At 37.1% G+C, this 20,838-nt stretch overlaps 1 protein-coding gene across 12 annotated transcripts in view; it reads left to right on the forward strand.

Annotated features, from left to right (window-relative positions):
• Positions 1-20,838, forward strand: part of LOC112540344 (uncharacterized) — a 542,784-nt gene that overhangs the window by 489,294 nt on the left and 32,652 nt on the right. For 9 of the 12 annotated variants that reach the window (XR_015793932.1, XR_015793933.1, XR_015793958.1 and 6 more), the window contains 2 exons: positions 2,811-2,939; positions 13,689-19,293. The gene's annotated coding sequence lies outside the window, so the exon portion shown is untranslated. Of the gene's footprint in view, positions 1-2,810; positions 2,940-13,688; positions 19,294-20,838 lie in introns of those variants that run through there. The other 3 variants (XR_015793976.1, XR_015793979.1, XR_015793965.1) reach the window with 2 other exon arrangements.

Raw genomic sequence — 20,838 nt, forward strand, 5'->3', positions numbered from 1 at the left:
ATTTAGCAACAGTTTTTTATATAAATTTATGAGACTTGGAAAAATAAATAAAACCCAGGGCTTCTTTTTTAACATTAATATTTTCTCTTTAAAAACAAAACAAAACTTGGAAGTATATAAGAATCTAGATCCCATCCTTACAAGGCCAGAGAGTATCATTATGTGCATTACGCTAGCAACACTCAACACATGAATGTCTGCCCTATAAAAATATTTGGCTACTGTCTAATCATACACATAATTAGCATGACCCTTATTGTATTAAAAGCCTGACATAAATGAACCATATAGTAGATGTTTGAGCAGCAGATAAAATATCAAAATTCTTAATCTGTTAATGAAGAATATTTTCCCCCTACCTGTCCCTTAGTTGAAAATAAATTATGTGAAAACCAAATAATTGTTACCAATAAAGGCTTTCAACAATGAATTAATGCAACGCTGTTCCTGAAATAAATACTAGAACCATAATCCATTTTTGTCTAATACCTAAATGATAGGGACCAAGCTTTCCAACCAGCAGGTTTGTGTACAGTTGAAGAATGGATTGAGATGTACACATGGACACCCCAGAAAGAGAACTCATATAATATAAAGAGAAATCGCAAGATCCATGATGAACGCTGGACAATAATTGGAACAATAGCTGAGAAAATTACAAAGCTTTATACTCCAAAATAATGGGGTCAGAAGGTAGTCCAAAACTCAAATAATATAGTATAAACACTGGGTGAAGCATGCTAACAATTACAGAATCTGCAGCATAATCTGATTAAAGTCCAAGACTTGGGTACCAGAGTTCTAAGCAAAAGAGCTGGACCATTTAGGATATTGAATGCAAGTAACATTGTTGCAGGTCCACTGAAAACATTTATGCTCCAGCCCATCAGGTCCACCTTAAGACAGACTTTAGCAGTTCAGGGACCAGAAAGTGATTTGTGAACAAGGTCTGCCTTATTGGTAGGCTAGTTATTCTCAAGGAGCTCTTCCTATGACTTTCCAGAACTTCTATGATGCCATCTCCTGGCAACAGTGCCCCAAATGTTCCTTGAAGTTCAATCTTCAAGAGGATGGAGTACTTTAAGGCCCTTTTAAGAATTTTGACATCCAAGAACTATTTAAATAAGGTGTCCTTTCCTGGATAGGAAAAAAATGGCATTTATGTTGCTTTTTCCTGACTGAACAATAGAAGTTGAATATGGTACCCAATAAAGGGAAGAATTGAAAACAATAGGAAAAGGACTAGACTGCCTGTCTTTCACTTTGACTCCTATGGCCCGCTTATTCAATCTGTAAAGTTGCCTTATCTAGTCTACAAAAATCTGGACAACCACTAAATGGCTCCAAAGTGGTACAACTCAGAAATGATATGCTTATCAAACAGAAAAATCATAATCTTGGTTTTACTGAAACAAATAGATTTTCTGTACAGTGGCCCATAAGAAAGCATGGTTATTGCTTCAGAATAACTTTAACCAACCCTGACTTAGTGAAAGAAGGAAAATGCTGTCTCTATACAATACAGAAAGCATTCTAGAATCAGCCAGTGTGAGTGGGTAATAGGAAATGAACAAATTATATGCAAATAACTGACATATTAAATATGATGAAACCCTGACAAATCCCTTTAGGTAATACAGATAGCATTAACCAGTTTTACTGTGATGTTTTTATAGAAACAGGAAATTAAATCACCCTTTCTCAATAATAAAAAAGTAGATTCATAATCTCTTGAGAATGAACTGAAAACATACTTCAAATCTGTAACTAATATTTGGACATTTGCTAGAAGTTCTCATTTATTTTCTGAGTTAATATCAGGCAGGAATTGTGTGCTGATCTGGCTCTCCTAAAATCAGCCTGTACTCGTCTACCAAAAATCTTTGCTTCTTTGTTTAAAGATCAAGGTAGTTGACATATAAGATACCAATTACTGACAACAAACCAATAAGCATGTCGTTGAAATAATAATTTCTATAAACGTTTCTGTATATTGGAATAATCACTGTTTGAGGAAGGCAGTTAACCAGTTTTATTAATTTGTGTAAACAAGGGTGATGCCTATAGAACAACATCAAATTTCTAGAGTTCTGGTTCTAAGAATCAGGTCCAGCAGGTTGTCCATACTTCACCTGTGAAATCAATGCATTACCCTGAATTATAATGATACAGAAAGGAGGTCAGATATATCAAGCAAAGATAGCATACTATATTAAACAAAGGTAGAATATAAATTATTAGCTGGCTAGAATCTTTGACAATTCAGAACAATTTTTTCAGTATAATAGAGGATCTGTTTTGTTTGATAGTTTATTGAAACTGTTGACCTAAATAATGCTGTATCCTTATTTACAGTTGAACCAACTGAAATTCTTCATTATTCCTAAATGAAGGTCCATTAAACCTAAAACAAACAATCTGAATTGTTTGAACAATCTTATGATGTATGTTTTAGGTTTACAAACACAGATGAAACTTCCAATGTTCCCAAGAAGGGGGAATGACCTACGGACTACATAAGACGGCATTAAATTTTATGCAGAAGTTCTTTCCTGTATCATAGAATAATTGCATGTAACTATTGGAAGATTACTTGGAGATGATTTAGTCCAACCCTCTGAAAGTCCACCTCCCATGCATCATCCCTGTAAGATAGACATCTAGCCTCTGTTTTAACACCTACTGCACATCTCCTGAGCCCAGTCTGTTCCATCACTGAACAGATCTTACAGCTAGGAATTTTTTCCTGATATCTAACCAAAATCTATTTCTGTATAATTTAAACCCATTGTTTAATGTCCTCTCTTCAGGAACAGCTCTGAACAATTCCACCTTGTCTTCTACAAGAAAGCCTTCACATACCTGAAGACAGCTATCAGATCTTCCCAGAGTCTTCTCTTCTTTGGGCTAAAGATATGCAATACCGCAAATAATTTCTTGTAAGTTTTTCCTTCCTGGATATCATCTTGATTGTTTTGCTCCAGACATGCTGGTTTGACCGTGTCCTTCATAAAATGCAGTGCCCAGAATTGGGTGCAATATTCTAGGTTAAGTTTGTCCAGCACAGAATAGAGAGGATCTATCAGTAGAGATCTTGATTTTGCAACAGAATACACTTCTACTGATGCAGCCTTTCTCTCCACTCTTGTCTTGAAGCCTGGCAGTCTCACTGAGGAACTCTATTCCCCCATCCAGGCACCTTTGAGATGCTCTGGGCAGTCATTCCTACCCTCCCGCCCCAGAAGACTCATTTCAATTTGCATAATGATACAAATGTTGTAAATGACATTGCATAAATGATGTAAATCACTGCAATGACATGCCCTCCAATTTCCCAGACTTTCATGAGAAGTGAACAACCTCTCCCCAATTAAGGTGTTAATATAAATTTTTACTGATTTAGAAAACAACACAAATTGTTGGACAAAAGCTTGCCAAAAGTGGTAAAATAATTTTAACTAATTACAGCCAAGAAAAACCTGTCTTCATTAGATTTTTCTTGAGAAACAAGCATTGCTATGACACAGTGTGGATGCTAATATTAATCCTGCTACTACTACAAATAATAATGATAATAATAGAAAACAAATTATAGTAAAATGATGAAAGTATACCAAAGTGTTTTTGGAAATGGAACATTGCAGGACATTAAGCCCAGGAGGAGGATAAGTAGAGGCTACCTGGTGATTACTGTCGAGTTATTACTAGAGGAGGCAGCTATTGCCTCAAAAGCAGTAAGAGTCAAAGTTGTGAGATGTGAGTGGGATGTGGGGTGTGGTAGGGTAGGGTAGGGCTTCCAAGGGCCCAAGCCAGATGAAAAATCACGGCTATCAATCTCCTTTCCCACACGTGCAAGCTTTGTCAATCTGTACTTTGTTGATTTTGGTTTAATCTGTACTCCCTAGGACAGCAAGAGGGGTGGCCTCATTTTTATAAATCCAATATTGCATATAATTCACAAAAGACTATTTTATTAACCCATGAGCAAACATTCCACAACAGACACTTATAGCTGACAGTAAGGTTGAGCCACGAATGAGTCAGAGGCATGCTGGTTTTATAGGCTTAATACAGAAATAATTAAGAGGCTGGTTTCTGGTATTCATCCTGACCAAATGGACTGACTGCATGGAGGAACCTTGTTGTGTGTTAACAAAGCTTAAGCGGATCTCTCACTCCAAACTCCTGCTTGCAGCTTGCTTTGACTTTACCTTAACCACAATTATCATCACCTCCATCTTCTGAGATGTTCAGAGTACCACTTCTTCTGTCTCTGTCCTCAGTTCTACTCACTGATCCCAAAAGCTCTTGCCACTACCACTAACTCATATGATGAGTTGACATTTTCAGTCAGTTATTCTGGTAGGATGCTAGTAGAAGACTTGCATAAATGAAGCAGCAAATAGCGCACAATGTTCCAAAAACAGGGCTCCCAATTGAGACTTTATAAGGTAGAATTGCAAAGGAAAAATCATAAGACACACCAGTTTTTTCTTTTTTAAAAAAAGGTTTACTGTTTCCTTTTAAGATTTTAGAAATGTTCTTCCTCTTATTCTCTCCCTTGAGAGGGCAGGCCTATATTGTTACATTTAGCCGGGTCCATTTAGAGTGGCCTTGAGACAAGTTTCAAGGTTGCAAGATTAAGGTTAGAAACACAGCCAAATTATTGGCAAAAGAAGAGAGAAAACTCTCTAGGAACTCCCTAAAAGTAAAACAGTATTTGCCAAGAAGTTAACAAAATGGGTTTGGACTAAAATAAAATTGGGATGTAATAATTAAATGATAAAAAAATATAAAAGGAAGCCTTCAAGGGTGCACAACCTACTACACAGCCATCTTGGATACAATCAACCAAACACATCTTTGCTCAGGATCACACTGCTCCAAGCCATGATGAAGTATATTCATTGCTTCCCATCTACTGCAAAACTTACTCCTCACAGATCCAGTTGTGTTCTCTACAGAACACTCACCAACATTTCCAAGATAAAGGGATATGCCATACTTCATGAGAGTGTTCCTTTTGCATGTCCAGGTTTAATTCCTGGCTCCTCCTGGGACTCCTGAACCAACAGTGGGTATAACTTTCCCTACAGATTTCTTTTTTCTTTTTAAAGTAATTTGCAGGCTGCAGTATCTGATGATCAGGATAGCTCTGTAATTTATCTTTTCCCACACTGAATGTTTACATTTTAATATTTAAAGAAAAAATGTTTATTATCTCATCTCATCTCATTTTTTAAACAAAGTTTGATTATGTTTATGTCATGAAAAATCTTGCACATCTTCCATAAGGAGTAGAGGAGGGAGGCTTAAATCTTCTAGCCACTCACCTCTGTGCTATATGGCAAGGTAGTTGGATTTTTAAAAATATTTCACTTCTTGCGTTTGTATCTCTAAATTGCCAGTGAGGTAGTACAGGGCATGAGAGGTGAAGGGACCCTTGGAAGACAGGTGGTAACAGCAGGAACTACCAAGCTGCTATCCTAAAGCAGAGGTAGTTTTCTAGATTATTTTCTCCTTTTCTAGATTATTTTCAGCAGAAAAATATAGAGGTTGACGGTATCGAAAGCCACTGAGAGATCAAGGAGTGCAAGGATGGTCACACTTCCCCCATCCTGCTCCCACCAGAGATCACCCATAAGTGCGACCAATGCCATTTCCATTCATAACCGGGCCTGAAACCTGACTGGAAGGGGTCCAGATAATCCATTTCCTCCAGAATCCTTTGGAGCTGTGATGCCACCACTTTCTCAACCACCTTCCCCAAAAAGGGGAGGGGGAAGACTGGCTGAAAATTGTCTAGTACGGTAGGATCCAGGGAGGGTTTCTTGAGGAGGGGGTGCATCAACACCTTTTTAAAGGCAGATGGAAACACTCCCTCCCGCAAGAATTCAAAGGAGCTTGCTCCCTGGGAAGCCATTTAGGACTGTTGTCAAACTTTCGTGTGTGTCTGTGTGTTAGTACACCATCATACCATAACATGATTTTTGCATGATATTAAAACTGTAAGAAAACCTTTTAAAAATGGACTATATTTAAAACATGATTACGGTATGATAAATGGTAACTTTTGCCTTTCAACATGGGAAGGGCATGAGATAAAGTAGTAGAAGAGCTACAATTCTCAGCATCCTTCAATACTGGCCACGCTAGTTGGAACAACTGGGAATTGATGTTCAGGAACATCTCATAGGCTACAGGTTGCTGACTTTGATTTAGCCTGTTAATTTTGTTGAAATGAGTTAATATAAAATCAGGAAAGAAACATGGAGGAAAGGCTATTCACAGAAGGAGTTTGGCCAATGTTATCACAAATACCTGGGTAGTAAAAACAAAGCCACCAGATGTTGGTGGTAAATGCCTGCAAATCTTTATGCAATAATTGTGTGTGTGTGCCTTCAAGTCAGTCTTGACTGCCTGGAGAAGTCCCTGCAGTTTTCTTGTCAATTTTTTTCAGAAGTGGTTTGCCATTGCCTTCTTATTCCTAGAGCTGAGAGAGAGTGACTGGCCCAAGGTCACCCAGCTGGCTTTGTCTCTAAGGCAGGACTAGAACTCACATCTCCTGGTTTCTAGCCTGGTACCTTAATCACTACACCAAACTGAACACTAGATATGCAATAATTAGTGTACAATATATACAGTTATTATAAATACATGGAACAGATGATGCCAGTGACTACTTTTACTCACAGCATCATAGCCCTGGAAAGCTGCAACAAGATTTGCATTCAGTTTGAAGGAATGTCCTATTGATTTTATTCAGAAGGATGATTGGATAATGTGATGCATAACTGTTTTAGAAAGGAAAAATGTATATATTGGAATTAAGCAGGATCACTGATTGGTCCAATATAGGTTTGCCGTGGTAGATGAAATGAAAACTGGATATCATGCCTGTAAAAATGGCATTCTGCAGATGGCACAAAACTGAGATGAGATGGGGAAAAAAATAGAAGATGAGGTTAAAAATCACATATAATGTGGGTAAATTTCATTATTGGACAAATAAGAATCAAATGATGGTCTGGCATACAATCTATGCCAACACAAGTAGCAGGATGATATGATTATGAGACAAGGAAGGAAGGAAGAAGATGCAAAGGAGTGGTTGAGAAAATTAAGTACAGATTTTGTTTACGCAGAAAAATAACTCACATTTCACCACTCTCCCCATAGCTGCTTCACTTCTAATAACTTTGTTAAGGTTAATAATTATCTTATAAAAACTACCTGGCACTTTAATGAGCAACCAATTTTACTGCCGCTTAAACAGCCTGTGTCTGTTGGCAAGTAGCATCAGCTCAGATATGCGCCCTCCCTTTCCTGCTTGTACATAAAATTGCATGGCAGAATAATTAAGCTGATTACCTACTGCTGTCTTTTTTGCCACCTTGAGTAATGGAATAAATATACAGTGTTTCCTCAGAAAGCAACCGCAGAAGGCAGCTGTTGTAGTAAAGGGTAATTCAGTACCCGGTGTTCAGCTGCCCTAGAGCTTGCAGAGTGGACAAAAATTAGGCATTGATCTGTAGCCATACAGACATTCATCCTCGTGGCTAGGGACATCTGTGTGCTGCAGTCTGGCCCTAAGAGACATTGTGAGGGCTCCAGCATGTCAGCAGGTACCACATATGGCCAAATACTGATAGCCTGGACAAGATCAAGGCAACCATTGATATGTTGGGCACAATCCAGTCTTGAGAAGCCAAAGGATTCAACCTCAGTCCCGCAAAGGAAATCTAAGTAGGAAAGAAGTTGTCTGGGCATGGCTTACTCACTGATGCCCCATACTTTGTGGGCAAGATAGTGCGAAGGATTCCATGTGTACAGCATTAAATGGTTGACCTTGCTTTTAATTCTAATAATATTATGCAATCATAGTTTAATTGATGCTTGTGAGTTGGACAGGGGAGGTTAAATATAGCCTAAAAAGAGTGAAAACAAAATAACTAAATTAATAAACGGCTATGTTGATTCTTTTATTTGACAAGAAACTAATTCTCCCTGTTGCTACAGGTGTTCATTTATGTCTCTTTCTACTCATTTGGATATAAGAATCAGTCTTGGTTCTGGTTAGCTATCTTCTTTTTTCCTCTTGACATATTTTGTTTTATTTTAATTTTTATCTGTAAACCATCCAGAGTCATTATGGAGTTGGGTGGCCTCAAATTGAAATAATAAATAATAAGTGAAAATAGAATACCAGTTCTCATTGGGATTTTTCAAAAGCTGATAGATATGTTTGCCTATTTCAACTATCTTTTCTGTTTCAATAAGATCTAGCTATAGAAGAGAATATCTGTAGCTCAGGGTTGAACTCTGGAGTACTTGGTGCTCTCTGAACTTGGTTGTTTGCTTGCAGACATTTTATTATCCAACTAGGTAATATCATCTGTGCTAATGAGTGGGGGGTTTGGTCCTTGTTTATATACAGTAGCTTGCCCTGCCAATGCTGGTGAGAGTCTGGTTTTCTCCTTGGTGGTTCCTTGATATAGACTACTATGTTAAGTATCAGGCAGAAAACAATATTCTGGGTGGCTTACAAATAAAAAAGAAAAGCAGCATACAGAGATACAAGTAAAAAAAGAAACTTGGCCAACCAGAAAACAATACATTGGGCCATTCAGCAGACATGATAAATGTAATGAAAAGCCGCCCGCCCCCATCCCAAAGGCCTTGAGAACAACCAAGTTTTTAACAGTTTCCTAAATGTCACAAGGGTGGGAACCACACAAATCTTGGGGGGGACTTTGTTCCAGAGGGCAGGCACTTTCTTCTAGTCCAACATTTCTCATTATATATTCTGCATATAAGTTAAATAAATAAGATGAGAATTTACAATCTTTGGTGCACCCCTTTCCCAATTTTGAACCATTATAGTAGCTCCATCTTCCATTCTAACTGCTCCTGTTGGTTCCTGATCACGATACAAATTATCTAGTAGGCATATGAGGTAGCCCACAACACCCATGCCTTTAAGGGCTATCCACAATTCGTTGTGGTCTACACAGATAAAAGTTGTTGTAGAAAGCAAAAGTAGAATTTTTGGGGGAGCTCCCATACCTTTTATGTTATCCATTGGATGTTAGCAATGTGATCTCAGGTAACCCTGTCAGACCTCCCAGGTAAACCAGACAGGAAACATGACTAGATGAGCTAATTCTACTTTGTTGTAAGGCTACATTAACAGAATCTTGCAAGGCTCAAAATACAAATCTCCCACTCTCCCTATTTATCTCCTCTTAGGCAGGACCTTCCTAAGTTTCTTGAACTGGCCGTTACTCTGTTGTGGACTCTTTTCTCTTTTATCTGATTGTTCCCTAGGCAGCAATCTTCCCCCCCACCCCCCATCTCCCAAGGTCACTATTACGTTCCATCACAGGTAACCCTGACTCTTCTGAATCCAGTTTGTATTTCTGCAATTCTCGCTCTATGTATTAAGTCTGAATTACAAAGTCTCTAAAAGCCCTTGAGATGAGTGCAATTGTTCACCAGTCTGAGCTCTGCTTACCATTCCTCTTTTTCATTTTGCAATATAAATGGATCTTTTTCAGTCCCTTGGGCACTGTTTTGTTTTCTATATTTGTTTATAAACTGAAAGTTTTATAAAATAACTGCATCTTCTTTAAAGATTTAAAACAGTTCTGCTGGTGTTTCATCAACGCCTGCAGGTTGTTGTTAACAATATTTTCTAGGGCCCATTTAACTTCACTTTCCAGAATGACTGGCTCTAGTTCAGTGATGAAACCTTCATAAAGATTGATTTTGGGATCTTTACTGTATAGTCACCTCATTTTTTTCTTTGTATCTCCTTTTTCTAGTAGATCTTTGTCTTTGCATGAAAGGTTCCAATTTGCTTAAAGAAATCACTTGTCCTTCCCATTCCAAGTGTTATTCTCAGTTTCTTTGCATTGCTTATTTAGATATAACTCCTTGTCTCTTCTGCTCTTCCCTGGAACTCAGCATTTAGTTGGGCAAATTGTCTTCTGCCTTTGTTGCCTTTCTTCAGCTATTTTCAATGTGTCAGCAGACAGCCATTTAGCCTTCTTTTGTTTTTTGCATTTCAAGAAATTTTTCTTTGCTTCATCTTTGATGTCACCAATTTTAGCGCAGAGTTCTGTTGATCAGATATAATCCATTAAATCTGTTCTTTACTTTTACCTTGTAATCGGATGGAATATTGCTGAGATTGTATCTTGTTAATCTGATGGTTTTGTTTTCTTCAAAGTGTTATTTTGCAAGATGGTTTTTGGAAGATGGTATTTCCTAAACACACTGAATATTCGTGGCAGAACTCTATTAGACTGTTTCAGTGCTTCATTCTGTATGCTGATGCCAACATTTCCTATTATTCCAGATAATACTTTACTAACTTTAGCATTCCAATCTTGTATAATTGTTCAATTGTAATTGTATAATTAGTATGATGTTGTACTTGTGTGTGGTGTATTATCATAGAACTATTTAACTTTTGCTTCCTCTGCATTTCTGGTTGGAGCATAAACTTGGATCACCATAATACTGACTGGTTTGCTTTGGACTGGATTGAGACTGTTGTATCATTTTTGGATTGTATCTGAGCACTGACTTTGACACCCTTTTGTTAATACTGATGACTACTCCATTTCTTCTATGATTTTCTTGTCCAGAGTAGAAGATGTGATGCTTCTCTGAAGTGAAGTGAACATTCCAGTCCATTTCAAGTCATTGATTTACAGAATGTCAATGCTCACTCTTGACATCTCTGCTCTGACAGCATCATGTTTGCCTTGGTTCATGATTCTGAAATTCCATGTACCAACAGCATACATATCTTTGCAGTATTAAACTTTCTTTTTGCCTTTGGGCACATCAGCAGCTGGATGTCTTTTCATCTTTCATCTAAGTTCATCATAAGCACCAGTGGAGCTTGTACTTGCTCTCTGCTATTCCCAATCATGTTCTATGAAATTGCTATGAAACTGAACAAGGTAGATGCTACTGGAATGGCTACACGGTTGCTTGGGAACTCCAGTACTTTTTTTTTTTCTCCCAGATTAACCAGGAGAAAAAGGTACTAACATTTTGCATAAATTTCCCTCCAGGCAGAAATGTTGTGATGAAACAGTTCACATCTGGACATAGAACACAAGAATTAAATGAAACTAGAGATGCCTAGGTTAAAGGACTTAAGCAATTAACTAAATCATGTAAACAGGGAGACTCCTAAGCAGATATGATTCAAGAGCAAGTGGTGTGAAAATGGATTCACACAATATCGCATGATAAACGTCTGCAGCAGGAAGATATGACTATAGCTAGATTATATGAAAGGACCCAAGATCAATGAGTAGCAGTGAGTAGAGGGTAGCATTTCTAAATAAATTTCCATTAATGGTGTAGCAATGGCAAAAAAGACAGTAAAATGCAATCAAAAGACATCAGGGACACTGTGTTCCTGGACTTAAGTCAGCCACATGCAGAATTCCTTGTCATTCCAGCACCATCCACATCCGTACTGCACTGCATGTATATGTTTATAACACAAAAATATTGTGGATATTTAGTTCATATTTATTACAAAAAAATAATATTCTACCATGATACTAAACAACCACATGCAAGGAGCAAGTTTGTATGGCGTGTTAGAGCAACAGAAATGATGAAGAAAGAACTTTTGTTGGTTTTGTAGATTCTGGGGAAAAATCAGTTGCATGTCTTATTGGGAGGAAACTAGTGATGGTGTTTGAGATTGGGAGAGCGCAGATCTTCATATACAGCAAACTTTCCTATGCAGTATTTGCAAGCAAGGAATTAAGTTATTGTATATGTATACATACACATATGCCAGCTGGGTGACTTTAGGACAGTCACACTCTCTCAGGCCTAGGAAGAAGGCAATGGCAAACCACTTCTGAAAATGGTGTGTGCGTTTATGATTATGGTCAGTCCTGCTCATGTATTTTGGCTACTTTACAGCATAATTTGAATTTGCTTGGAACAATAATCTGTTTATTTTGTATATGCTATAAAAGGAGATCTGGAGTCATTTCTTGGCTGAAAAGCTGCCTTTGGCCTCCATATTTTTCAGAAGAAAATTCTGAACCATGTTGCAAGTGCCACTGTACCATTCCCATCGTCAAGGGGATCAGGTGGAATAGTAACACAACTTCTTGTTTGAAGGAGTTGGGCAAATTATTGACCATTCTCACAGAGTTACAGTGGATGAGTCTGATGTATCTCTCGCACAGAACTTGAGATACATGCCATATGGGAGCTATAAATGGTGACTTAGAGACAATGTGGTAGAATAACATTCGGATAAATATATGAAAGTACAAACTGGGTATTGAACATGATGATTGTGCCAAAAAAAAAAAAAAGTCATGAATGAAATCTACCTTTGTATTGATGTGATGGTGATAAACAAGGCTGTGATGTGAGAACATCATCCTGCATCACCATTAAATGATATTCTACATGCTATGCAAAGTGCTTGGATTTTTGCTAAATTAGATACCACTAAAGGTTTTGGCAAGTAGAATTGGCACCATAATCCTGCCATTTTACATTTTACCTTACATTGCACCATAGTTATTATAAAGTTCCATCTGGATTCTCAAGCGCACCTGAGGTGGTAAACTCTATCCAAATGGTATCTGGCGTAAGTATGATGTTGTTTATACAGCAATTGTTGAAGAGCTTTGGGATAGACTGATGGAAGTTTTTGAGATATTCCATAAAAGAAGACTCAAACTAAACAAAAGCAAATATCACTTTGGTGTTGTATGAATTGTTATATTAGGATACATTGTCTCAATTAACAGAATTAAACTGATCTGTAGAAGGTAGATGCTATTCTGCAAGCCGTGATTCCTGAGAATCTGGATTTGCCATGTTCTTTTCTAACTACCTGTGGCTATCTCATGAAATTTATTCCTCGCTATGCAGATATATATATATATTGTACCTGCTGACTAGAAATGGAGTCACTTGGTACTGGTCTGTAGCATCTGACTACATTTCAAAAACTGAAAGATGCTGTAATTAAGGAACCCTGATGGGAAATTACAATTCGACCATGTGATTCTTCGTCTTATCTGGAGGCAGTTTTGTTTCTGGCTTCCATTGTCAAGACATTTTTGCTCATTTTGGATATCCTTATGACTGGTTACAAGTTATACCCAGTAAAAACTGCATTTTTCAAGCTTTGCAAAATTCAAAACATCCTGCTTCTCTTGATTGTCCTATAATGGGAAGAAAGAACATTTTCATCACTATTGGGGGGAAAAAAAGTCTATTAAGGGAGGAACTGGAAAGGAGGTGCTAAACATTTTAATGGCATATTGTTTTATTCCTCACAGGACTTCAAAAGAGACACCTGCCAGATGTCCTCTTTCTCGGGACATTTGTGCTAAACTTACTGATCTCTATCCTCAAGTAAAAGTGGATAATTTGGCTGTTAGAGACCAACATTAACAATACTGGAATCAAATGAAACATTTTGCTGATAACTACATATTCAGTTCACAGATTTGAACCAACATATAAGAATGTTCACTATGTTATTCTTTAAAGCATTTCTGAGTTTTTGTTCAAATTAATTAACACCAAAAATGATAGTGTTTCAATTAAAAATGTCAAGCATCCCGGAAAGGTGCCATTTCGACTGACAAGCAGTGAGGTAGTATTTCTTTCTGTTTCAGATGTGTTGACTCTGATGCTGCTGGGTGACTCTCCGAAAGAGCAATTCAGTTGAAGAAGTCAGAATTCCTGAGGCAAACTTCTTTTGTGGATGTCAGCCCTTTGAGGTAGTCCAGACAAGAAGCCCCAACCATAAGTACTAACACTACCTTTATTGCAAGGTTACAATAACAGAATCTTGTAAGTCTGAAAGCACATCTCTGCCCCCTCACCTTTACAGTCCAAGAAACTAGGAAGAGTCCCTTCTGAGATGTTTGCCATGCCCCCATTGCTTCTGCAGACGAAGCTGCCTGTTATCTGCCTAGTCTGCAGCCCCTCTTCTTCCTCCCCTTGTTTCTCAGAGACATTCTCACAGATCATTGCAGTGGGACATCTCGAAGAAGCAGACTCTTGTTAGATGACTCTTCAAATTTCATGACAGGCTTATGTAGTTTTGGGTGCAGCCTTCCGTTTATATTTGTCAATCAATTTTGTCTTTGGAAATGTAATATTCTCTAATGTTGCAAGAGCTAGTTTATCATTGTTTGTTTCTATCTAACAAAGAAAGGAATATAAAGTAGGAGTTTAATGTATGTTTTACTTATATCTGTTGTAAAAGTTGGAAGTCTTTTTTTTTTGTATTTCTGCTTTTTTCTTTTTCTGCACTTTCGCTTTCTTTTTCTTTATTCTTTCTTTTTTTCTATTCTTTCTTGATTATTAGTGCTTGTTAGTTTTTATCTTTCTGTTTTTTAAAATTTAAAAAAATTATTAAAAAAAGATTCTTCAAAATTTTAATAAGCCTCTTTTGTAAATCCAATATAGGAAATTATCAGGTCACTTGGTTTATTGTTTGTATATCCCTTTTAATTATTAAAGCATCATCCAGTTTCTTTTGTACGTTCAGTGTACCATCTTTTTCCATATCATTCTTGTAGCCAGTCATTCACTTTCAACTCAGTCACGATCTTGTCAGGTAAAACCTGTTCCTCTTCCATAACATCTTTTAGACACAGCCTCTCCATAGAGGCAGATGCCTCTGTTGACACTATTAATATTAACTTCTGAGTCCATTTTTCAAAAATATCCTTCAATATGTCCAAAGTTAGAATATTTTGCTTCAATTACTACAATTACTTGTAGCAATTCAATTGCTTCAATTGCTACAATTACATTCTGCAATTGTAAGTTGAGTTTATGTGTTCTTCTCCATTAATTGCAATCTTTAGTTGCCTCTAGTGTCCCATTTTTAAAAACTTATTATGTTTTTTTAAATATTCAAAACAAAAACATTTTCCCATGGGAAGGTTCTTTATAATTAATTCCAAAATCTTATTTCAAATTTATCTGGATGTTTAGTCCATTTGTAACTTTCTAAAATCAAAGTTTTAATCACCCTCAATCACATGGATTGAAGGAAATTTACCCAGTGTTGTAAAACTTGTTGATCCAAATGTTTCTAATAGCTGAAAAGCAGTTAAAAAGCAATTTCTGAAAGTGATTAGAAAAGAGAAGTATGTGAACTTAGTGTCCTTTCAAAGGCGCTGACTGCGGTTTGAGCAAGATGGCTATTCCCTTGTCTCCCAGAGCTCTAAACCTGCCAGAGATTACTATCTTGTGATCTCCTGATGAGGATCAGCTGTCTGGAGCACTTGTGAATGATCTCAAGTCCTCTCCTTGTCCAGAGAGGTTTCGAAGAGCTGGTCTACTAGCTGGCTCTTCATTCTACCACTATTGTCAGTTCTGCTTTTCGCAGAGCCGTCTTCAGTCTGCTATTTCTTCCTCTTTGATGCTTTCAAATATCAGTGCCTTGCTGATGTATTTGAAACCTTGTAAAAGCCTATATACCAGAGTTTATTTGGTAAGTTTGTATATGTTTTTAGATTTAATACATTTTAAGATCTCTGTTCAGCTTCTGGTGGTAAGCTGAAAAACCATTTCATATTCTCCCCGGCCAATTTAATAATTAAGTGCACTGCAGAACACCTCAGAATTGAGAGTTGACACAATACATTTTGAAACATCTGACTGTGATCTTAAAGATATCTATTGGCATGTATTTGTGCTCATTTCTTTAACTCTGTTCGAAATAGACTATTTAAAAAACTGATTTTTGTATTAATTTTTGCCAGTGTTTTTCTCATTTCATACAGAAATTTTTACATATCCTTCCAAAGTCATCATTTTGCACCAAATTCAGGTACAAAAACAAACAAAAAAGATTCCCTATTCATATTCCCTTTCTTATTCAATTCAGGGAAGGAAATGCATACCTTATACTTCAGTGGATCACTGACATTTGGATAGATTGGGGCATCCATTGATAGAGACTAGTCAGTCTGTACTGGAAGCTTAAAACACATGGATGCATTGATTGGAATGGATGTCGGTGATAATCAAGCTAGACTAGCTGGGACCTATATCTATATAGAAGCAGACATCTGTGCACCCTTCCCTTGTGGGTAAGTTTGCAAGAAAATGCCAGCTGCTGATCTGGCCAATTCTATTTCCTGCTCTAACAGTTGCTGATTCCTTTAAGTGTTGCTGACAGGTTATGTTTCATTACCATTGTTAATATCTCCACCTCACATTGCTGATTAGCTAGAAATATATGCGCAGTATATATGTAAAGATCGCATATCTATATGTATAGGTGTTGATTGGAGATTAGATAGATAGATAGATAGATAGATAGATAGATAGATAGATAGATAGATAAAAACAAATGATTGGATCCATACTCTGCCATTACTTACACGCCAGAGGATTTACTGTAGCCAACTGATATGTGGCTTTCCCACATATGAAAAAGTGGGAATTATTTCTTTTTTTGCAAAATGCAAGGAAATCAATTACATGTGACCTGACCCCTAGCCATCCATACAGAGGTTACTGCTTCCACAGCCTTATATGTGGGACTTGATCCCTCCACCACTTTCAGCTAATGATGTAATCCTTTTATATCAGTGCATTGCCTGTTATGTCTTGCTAGTTAATTAAAGGGAATGTCAGACAGTTCAGAAGAGATGTTAGTAAGATGTCAAATGCAACAAAGAGAGAAAATAATTTTAGGTTATAAAAAATAAAGTCTATGTAAATTACAAAGCCTGCATTTTCTCCCAGCTACAGCCCTGACTGTTTGAAATGATTTTTGTCTGGTACTTTAAACTGAAATGTGAGTCTCTTGTTCATTCCTTGGCATCATTCCCTAAAATATTCTGCTAAATGTTTTCAATTATATGTCATTCCCAATAGGATCTTGCTAAGAGGTTTTTAAATGATCTAGTGTCATTTGAATGCTATCACTGTTGCAATAAATAAAGATAAATTAAGTAATTAAAAACAAGATCTTAGCTTTGACTCAGTAGGCTGATAGTGGCTGACCAGATATACCCATGAGGACTAGTTTGTTGAAAGGATTTTTTAAAAAAAATTGCTATTGAATGTGTCTTTTAAAAAAAGAGGTATATCCTGTTTCTATTGGGTTGTGCATGTGCATCTGCTACCATATCACAAAAAATGAAAGAAAAGCTTAAAGTATACTATCGGTCATAGATCTGTGCATGCAAACGTACTGGTTAAGCAGCTAGCGTTATATTATTTCTATTCTTATGCTAGTTTTCCAACAGAGAACATTTCTTGCCAAAAAACCTAAGCTCTTAAACGGTCATCTGAAAATCTAATATTTTGTAGAAAATGCATTGGTTTTCACAGAACCATTCCAACGTTAGTTTCCTCTGTTGCCCCGGGGCTAAAATTTGCAAGCAATAACTCTGCCCTGGTATTGCATGTATCTCTTCTGTGAAGACATGTTCCCCATGCTGTCATTTGATGGCATTAGCTCCAGTGAATACAGTGAATGGAGCGTGAACAGAAGAGGTATCCCTATGTGGCTGGAAACCATGGACACTGAACCAAGGAAGTGTCCTGAACTCACTGGTGGTGTAAACTGAAATGTGTGAGATCCCAGAGTGAGAGGAAGTTAACCATGGAGTGAGCTTCTAGTGGCTCCCTCATTGCTGAGGAAGGACTGTTAAGACCCTCAACAGAATACCATATATACTCATGCATAAGCCAAGAATTTGAGGTGCCAAAATACACCCCCAAAATTGGGTTTCACTCATCTGCAGATGGGCTTATCTGCAAGTATATATGGGAATACTTTTTTAAAGTATCCCATATTCCATAGATGTTCATAGATAAGGTGATCCTCGAATTTTAACTAAATACCATGAAACATCTGCAGATGACTCACAGAGAAGCTAATTGTGAAAATTAAAACATGCAGAAAATGTGAGGGTCACCTTATCCTCAGGTGGCACATTTTTCATGGTATTTGTGTTAACAATTCGAGGGTCAGCTTATCCACAGATGGGTTGCCGGGTAACATCAACAGGCAAAAGGGTCAGAGAATATGATGAGTAAATTAAGAAGCATTGCTCTACAGAAATGGCCTGGTTATCAAGTAACCATCCACTTAGCTAAATTCTGACTGTTACCTGTAAACCCACTAATTCAGCCAACGTTATCACCTTTGCCAGATGGTAGTGCCAATGAACCCAAAGCATGGGCTATGTATAGCATGCTAGAAAGCTGTATTTTTGGCACTTTGTAGAAAGTTGCATCTTACATACGGACTGCTGATTTTGAGACTAAAAGACTGATCAAATATGGGAACCCAGGGCATTTGGGGGAAGTTCCTACCCAAAGTCTCAAGCCAAGTGCAACCATTTAGTCACAGTTTAAAATCTATTTTTGTACCCCATTCTTTGCTTGTAGGATACCTAATAATGGTTAAGCTTCCATAGGGTTTCCCTATCACCACAATCCATTATGTGCCAAAACTGACTTTTAATGTTATCCATTAATTGTCACTTCTGAATGACCTAGAACTAAAGACACCCAAGCAATTTGAGGTGGGTTTTTTTTGGCATCCTTTTCTTCATAACGAAAACTAGGAAATTAGTAGAGAGCCCATGGTATATTTAGTACATTTTTATTTATTATATTATTATTATTATTTATTATATAATTATTTATGTATTTATTATTGTTTTTAGATTATTTAGTATATTAGTAGAGAGCCCATGGTATAGTAGAGAGCCTTGTTGTTGTTGTTGTTCAGTCGTTAAGTCGTGTCCGACTCTTCGTGACCCCATGAACCATATCGCGCCAGGCCTTCCTGTCCTTCACTGCCTCCCTGAGTTTTCTCAGTTAGTAGAGAGCCTATGGTATGATATATTTCAATTCTGGAAGCAAAATCTTTTGGGTTGGTTCCCCTATCTCGGGAAGATGTAATTGTAAGCACATGGTCTACCTCTTGTCTTTCTGCTCTCTAAATTTATCTTTTTGCCCACCATTTTCACCAGCCCATGATATTTCTTGGATATACTAATGAAGCTGCTTTCCTTTTTTAAAATAGGTGGGTCTGTGTGCATATTCAGAAAATAAACTGTAACTTGAGTGGTTTTTGAGTTCATTATTCCTCACTTTTATGACTCGCTCAGTGCATTCATTGTGCACTGTCATGCACATGTGTGAACACAGTCTGGTAACAGTGTAGTTTTATTGTGTTTTTCCTTGTAATGTTTGTGAGTTATTATGTGTTGTATAACAAGCATTGTATGTGAAATAGATAGCATTAAACAAATATCTTAACTCTCCAAAATGGCTAAGCAGTGATATATTCTGTATATTATCATTTCCTAACTAGAAATCAATCTCTATCTAGGAAAAAAAATCCGTTATCTCTTGATAATGCATGCCCAAAACGTGCATTTATTTGTCGGGCGTCATCCAATTTTAGTAGCATTTTCTTATGTATAATTTTCCTGTTTTGGGGGGATGAACTGTCACTGTGAATTACTTTGCCTTTGTTCAGAAACATTTTTCTTCTGAGACTGTTCTATTGTATGTAATATTAAATCCAAGTGCTCATGTATCCTACCAGATCTTCATTATGATGTGGCAAACTTCTCCCCCCCCGCCCCCCCCGTGTATTATTTACAGTGGAGGAGCAGGCAGTCTTTGAGCAGTTTCTGCTGTTATTGTTTTATTTAATGTTTAATTTTATGCTGTATTTGTATGCTATGCTTTATTATATTTCAACATTTCTACTGTAAGCCATACAGAGAACTCTATGGGATGAATAGGCAGTCTAGTAAATTAATATCCTTATGTAGGTATAAGGTAACTAAATAACAAGATCATGAGCAAGATTGAACCTCCCTTCATAATCCCCAGCTATTGGCACTGGGAGGCATACGTCTGCCAATGATGGAGATAATATATAACCATCATATATGCAATATATATCTTTGTGTATGTGTGTCTGAGATAACTAACTTTATCTAATGTTATAGATAGATCATAAATATTGGCAGACTAAGGGATTTGATACTAACTAACCAAACACAAGACATTTGTGCCATGTCAGGTTAACATATTTATGCTAGGCTTTTGAAACCATGCAAGAAACAGGAAAATAAGGAAGATGCTGTCTCAGCAAAGTTCAAAATAGCTGCTTCTTTTTTTTTCTACCCAACTCCAGACACTTGCTGAAATCATCCCTATTGATGTTATAAAGGATAATTATTAAGGTAATGAAATAGATTCAGAATAATTCCAAACAAACTAAATGTTATCTTGATGGATATGCAGGAGTTTTACTGAAATTGGGCTGACATTAGTCATTGTGTCAGTCCAGTAACTGCTAATGAATATCACTATTCGCAACTTAATCATTAGATTGTATTCTGTATGGTCCAAACGATGGTAAAGGAGAGGAGCTTTAATTTTTGGTGATTGTAGGGGGTTTAGGGGAAGTTTTCTTTGGATTATTCTGGAAAGTTAAATCATGGGGCATGGAAGTCGGCTTTTTGGTATTTCCAAGTTACTAGTATTGTGTTTTCTATTATCAGTAAGTTAAGCTGGAAGAAAAACTGCTGAGTTCTACGAGTATTACTTACTTAGTAATTTGTTATGTCAAGTTCCCTGTGCTCTAATTAATACACATATTTTATTTGATTGTGCCTCACCATTTCGTACAGAAGACAGATATATCAGATAATCCCAACTTCTATAGAACAGGGACATTGCTGGGTCAGGGAATCAAAAAAGTCAAGATGGCAGTCATGACTGTGAGATCAAAGCCCTGCCCTTTTTATGTGTGTTGCT

Source organism: Python bivittatus, unplaced genomic scaffold (assembly GCF_059951505.1).
Source record: "Python bivittatus isolate LINGU-HERP-01145 unplaced genomic scaffold, Pbiv_v1 ctg000840_np1212, whole genome shotgun sequence".
NCBI lineage: Eukaryota > Metazoa > Chordata > Lepidosauria > Squamata > Pythonidae > Python > Python bivittatus.